Source organism: Cervus elaphus, chromosome 5 (genome assembly GCF_910594005.1).
Source record: "Cervus elaphus chromosome 5, mCerEla1.1, whole genome shotgun sequence".
NCBI lineage: Eukaryota > Metazoa > Chordata > Mammalia > Artiodactyla > Cervidae > Cervus > Cervus elaphus.
The window spans coordinates 133,601,109-133,607,002 of NC_057819.1; the positions used below are offsets into that span (position 1 = coordinate 133,601,109).

General features: G+C 57.7%; 1 long non-coding RNA gene across 1 annotated transcript; it reads left to right on the forward strand.

Moving 5' to 3' along the window:
• Positions 1–494: 494 nt before the first annotated feature.
• On the forward strand, positions 495–5,280 carry LOC122695625. Its single transcript, XR_006341450.1, has 2 exons — positions 495–1,378; positions 1,895–5,280. It is a non-coding gene; the product is annotated as an uncharacterized LOC122695625 (long non-coding RNA).
• Positions 5,281–5,894: the final 614 nt, after the last annotated feature.

Sequence of the window (5,894 nt, forward strand, 5' to 3'; positions counted from 1 at the left end):
TTCAGGGGTGACAGGTGTTTCCACAGTGTCTCCGTGGGGTGGGTGCAGCTGAGGGTGGGGTGGAGACCCCACAGTCTGGGAGGAGGAAGGGAGCGGGAAAAGGTGGGCTCCGCTTCCTGCCCCTCGTGAGGGGAGGGGGAGGGAATGGCAAGGTGGGGATTTTCAAGCCACAGGCAAAATAGCAAGGTCTTAGGCAGCCCCATCCCCAGCAGTTTTGGGGAGAAACCTATTTTTAATAAAAATGATCATCTTCATTCTCTTCAATTTAGAATGAAATTAAGCTAAACAGTCAATCCTAAAGGAAATCAACCCCGCATATGCACTGGAAGGGCTGATGCTGAAGTTGAAGCTCCAGTACCTTGGCCACCTGATGCAAAGAGTCGACTCATTGGAAAAGACCCTGATGCTGTTTGAAGTTTGAAGGCGGGAGGAGAAGGGGACGACAGAGGATGAGATGGTTGGATGGCATCATCACGCGATGGACATGAGTTGGAGCAAGCTCTGGGAGATGGTGAAGGATGGGGAAGCCTGGCGTGCTGCAGTCCGTGGGATCACAAAGAGTCGGACCTGACTTAGCAACTGAACAACCACAAAGCTAAACAATAATTTAAAACTTCCTAATCTGATTAACCTTCAGGTGCTTTTAATATTTACTATAAATGGAGCTAGAAACTGCTGGCACGGCTGGCGTCCCACCAGGAATTTTCGTGGAGATGGGCTTTCAGGAGCTTGTCACCAGAAGAGACCATCCAGAGTCAAACAAATCCAGAAAGAGGTTCTGAGTTTTGAAGTTCTCGCCACCCGAGTGTCCAGCAGATTCACACACACAAAGGCTGTTTTCAGAAAAGGAAGTGAAAGATAGATAGGGAAAAAAGTCCCTGAAGTCAGCATTCCAACTGGCAACACGTGAAACTTTGTAAATAAATAGGTCTGCGTTCCTGAGCTCCGGCCCTCCGTGGGCCTTGTTTTCTGCCCCTGAAGTTTTGTCCTGCTCCCTTTAAACAACTTCTGGAAGGGGCAGTTGTTCTGGCCTTGAGATCAGTCCCCTTGTTCCTTCACGTCAGTGTTTCTTCATTTGTTCTAAGCATCTCTGCCAGACGCTCCGAAGAGCTGGCCATGGAGGCCCAGGACGCTTGGCAGGGCCCTGGGCTGCCCCGGAACACCTGGGAGGTTCTGGATTTGCTCCTGTTGAGCCTTCCCGATGTCAGGTCCTTGGCGATGCTCTAGCGAGGTCCTCCTCCCCGTCTGCTGGGCCTCGGAGCACTGGTGCTAGAAGGCTGACTTTCAAGAGGCGTCTGCGGGTGCAGTCTGCTCTGCCTGCCCTCTCACTGTCTCCCCCGCCCGCGATGGACTCTCCGCCTCGAAACCGTCTCAGCAGGTGAGAGCCGCCCTGACTGGGCGGTCCCGGGCCTTCCTGGGTGGGCGCCTGCAGCTCTCCTCTTCTCAAGTCCTGCTCGCTTCTTCGGGATGCCCCTCCAATGGTGGCCGCCTCCCTTTCTGGGCTCCTCCCCATCAGGCGTCTTCCTCTTTCCATCCACAGCTCCAAGCCCCTCTCTCCAGGGACAAGGGCCTCCCGGCCCTCCAGCCCCACCTCCTCACCAGCCTCCTTCACCCTCCCATCCTGGGCCACGGGGCCACAGGTGCTTAGAATTTAACACCGTTCAAATGGGACCGCCTTTGCCCCTCGTAGAAACTAGGCGGTCTCTGTCAGGCAGTGACCCTGCGTCCTTTGCTGCCTCCAAGCAAAACCTGGGCCCAGTCCAGTCTCCTCTTCCTCACGTGCCCCCACCCAGCATCCAGCCCTGATGCTGCGGCCTCCGAGAATCTCCCCAAATCACCACCTTCTCCCCATCTCTGCCACTACTACATGGCTCTGACCCTTCTCTCTTGCCAGGAGCAGCAACATGTCCTAACTGTCCTCCTGGCCTGCCCTGGGGCCCTTACGTGATGCTGCCAAGAGCGTGCCAGGTGCTCTCCAGCTGACTGTGTCCTTCCCACCTTCAGATCCCCGCCGCTGCACACGACCTTCAGGTCAGGCCCAGAGCTCTGTGCAAGGCGATGGGGTGGTCGGCCGGGCCGGCCTCCAGTTACGTGTCCACCTCACACAGAGTTACCATCCCTTCCTCTGTGCCTGCACGTCAGGAGTCCCCTGGCCGGCCGGCCGCCCCTCCGGCTCCTTCAGGCCTGGTCCCTCTTGCCCGGACTGGAGCACCTCCTCCCGCTGTCATCCTCCGGCGGCAACCTGGAGCAGAACTCGCCCACTGAGCCACAGGACCAGGACGCAGGGCCACGCTCCAGGACACTCGCATCCCTCAGCCCAGCCCCTCCCAGGCACCAAGTCGGGACTTGATAACTGGTTGAACCATATTGTGGACAGAGGTGGAAGTGAAGAGGGGACCAACTGGGGACCGTCTGCCTGGACTGAGCCGTCAGTCCCAGAAGCGCCCTTGCCAGGGTCCAGCCTTTAGTCCTGAGTCAGGACAGCTGTTGATGAGATGAGGATGAGATGGTTGGATGGCATCACCGACTCAATGGACATGAGTTTGAGCAAACTTGGGGAGATAGTGGAGGACAGGGAAGCCTGGCGTGCTGCAGTCCACGGGGTTGCAAAGAGTCGGATAGACTGAGTGACCGAACACCATCAACCGCTAGAGGATGTCCCCTGAGCAGACAAGGAGAAATGACCTGGCATTATCCAGGTCATTTACCCAAATGGCTTCTTAGCAAAAAACGTTAGTATCCCACCCAGAAATTAAATGTGACAACTGAACTTCACTCCTGTACTAATGTTCTCTTGATAACCACTTGCCCCAATAACTTGAGCACAGAACAAGATACAGTAATTTACTGAAACTGTGAAGTTTGTCTTGATAATACCGAGGAATTTCTCCAACACTTAGAAAACGTCAGGGAAAAATTAAGTGGAATAAACACACCATGTGCTGGCCAGCTCATCAGACGACGAAGACTCAGAGAAGACGCCACCAGCTTCACAGACGATGAGGCCAGAGGGCCGCCTCCAAGCTAATAATACTGCTGCTTCCCCTTCCCTGAAATAAGAATGTGTTTTTTGCAGAATTGAAATTTTTTTTCAAGAAGATCAAAACTTTTCACACGAATCCATCCATTCACAAATCAGACAATGATCAAGACCTGGTGGCTTGATTTGGGGGCCAGAACATTCAGTCACTGGAAGGGAGTGAGTGAGGGGCCTCCGCCCTGCCCCCGCCTCTATTCCAAGGTCAGGGGCGACTGGGACCCCTGGGCCAGGTGTTCGGCAGGTGTGAGACGGCCGCCCGCTGGGTGGGGTGGCGGGCGGAGGGGTGTGACGCCTTCCTGGTGGAGTTTGGCCCCCCCAGGAGCCCCCGGCTGCAGGACGGTTTCTAGAGGCCAAGACCACAAGGCCGGCCTGGGCGAGCTCTGCCAGGGGCCGGGCGGCGGGGAGGCCCTTTACTCACGTGGGCCCTGGCCCTTTTCCTGGGGGCCTCCTCAGGCCCGCAGCTGCTTCACCCAAACTTGACTTTTCTGAGACTGCCCTGCACCCCCAGCCCACCCCGGGGCCTGACCTTTTGCCCCCACCAGGGGCGCCCCCGCCCCACCCCTCAGCTAGCCCTAGGGTGTCTAGACTCTGGATTTCCCTGAGAAAAGGTGTCAACATTCAACTCTACCAGACAATGGCGGGGCCTGCCTACCCTTGGCAGGGAGCTCCCCACCAGAAGGGCCTGGGAGCTGGGACTGGAAGGAGGTGAGCATCGCCAGGTGCAGCACGGGGGAGGAAGGGAAGCGGCGGGAGGAAGGGAGGCTTCGAGACCCAGTGCTGCGTTCCCGGACTTCGTGCAGCTGTCAGGCAGGAGAAACCGGGGCGCAAGGCGGGGCTCCGGTCGCCTCTGAGGCCGGGAGCCTGGGGGAGGACGAGCCTGCACCCTGCAGTCTCCCCAGGAGCGGGTGGGCCCTGGGGCTCCCCAGGTGGCACTGGCGATAAAGAAGCTGCCCACGCAGGACCCCAAAGATCCCGGGCTCAATCCCAGGCTCGGGGAGATCCCCTGGAGGAGGGCATGTGCCTGGAGAATCCCGTGGACAGAGGAGCCCGGCGGGCCACAGTCCTTGGGGTCGCAAAGAGTCAGACACAACTTAGCAACTGAATAACAACAACCCCAAAGCCTGGTCAGGAGGCGCATGTGCCTGTGGGGACCCGGCCAGGGCCCCCCCCCCCCCGCCGGTTCCCGCTGGGCCCTCATTGGCCATTTCAGCTCCGCAGACCGACTGTCTGTTCTCCATGCGCTGTGCCCCGGGGCAGGGAACAGGGGCAATTCTGGGCCCCCATAAAATTTCACCACCCAGTTTAGAAGTTGATTCACCTATAAATATACTGTTTGAGGTGGGCCTCACCCAGGGGCGCCCAAGGCAGGAGAAACTGGGCACGAGGGGACGCAGAGAGGCAGTGAGCCACGGCCACCCCGGCACGCTGCTACCGCCCTCCTTCAGCTCGTGGCCTGTGCCGGCTGCGACCGGCATGTGAAGGCGCTAGGTCTGTCCAGGGCTGCTCATCAGGACGGCCTGACGCCCATGGAGCCCCCGGAGCTGCAAACCGAGCCTCTCACTGCTCTCAAATCCAACGCAGTGGAGTGAAGGGAGGACCAGAGGAGTCGGCATGAGAAGCAACCACACACCGGACTCAGAATCAGGAAGGAAACCACGTCTGACATCCTGAGCCTCCGCCACCCGGCTGTGACCTGAATAAGCTGTAGCCATCGCCATCTATCTACCCATCTATTAATATTATCTATCTGTCATCTATCTGCCTATCTATCCACCCATATATCTGTGTGCTTAGTCGCTCAGTCGTGTCTGACTCTGCAACCCCATGAACTGTAGCCCAGCAGGCTCCTCTGTCCATGGGATTCTCCAGGCAAGAATACTGGAGTGGGTTGCCATGCCCTTCTCCCAGGGATCTTCCCAATCCAAGGATCAAACCCAGATCTCCCGCATTCCAGGCAGATTCTTTATTGTCTGAGCCACCAGGGAAGCCCCATCCATCTCTCTACTACCTATTAATCATCTGTCTTCAATCTGTCTACTATTTGTCCATCCATCATCTATCTATCTATCTATCTACTATCTATCTATCTATCTACTATCTATCTACTATCTATCAATCACCTATCTATCCATCCATCCATCTATCATGGATCCATCTATCTATCTATTCATCTTTTCGAGGCCTTCATTTTCCCATCCACAAGTGGAGCTGAGGATAAATAACACTTTGTAAGCGACAAATCGTCAAGCTGTCCTTTTTGGTTTGTGGCCTGGTTTCAGTCCTGGGCACTCCCAGCCTCGGGATGTTGTGAGAACCAAGATGAAAGACGCGAGGTACCCGTCATGGAGCCCGCAGGGTGACCCAGAGCGGGGGCGTGTGAGGCCCAGGCGGCCGGCCCTGGGGACCCGGGCAGGGTGACCACCCTCATGCAGTAAGCGCAGGCGCGGCTGAGTCAGGCCTGCACCCCGCGGGGCCGCAGGAACCCCAAGGCCGGTCTGTCCTCCGAGCAGAGGCGGGGCCGCAGCCCCCAGGGCCCCGCCCTCCTCAGTGCCGTCTCAGTCTCAGGGGACCTTCAGGCGGCGGGCAGTAACCCGGCCCTAAAGAGGCCTGGCGGTCCTAGACCAGAGACTGTCCCGAGCCGTTTCCTTTCTGACGAGGCCTCAACGGCTCGGGAGCCGCTGTGACTTCCAAGTCTGGTCCTTGAGACCGGGACGTTTGAGGCCTCAGCTCAGAGTCCACGGAGAAGGAGATGATCACGGAGGGGCCGGAAAGACGGGGAGGGGGCATCTGGGCGAGAGACGCGGAGGGGAACCTGGCCGGCCCCTCTCCCCCGTCAACCACCACCTTTATCAGC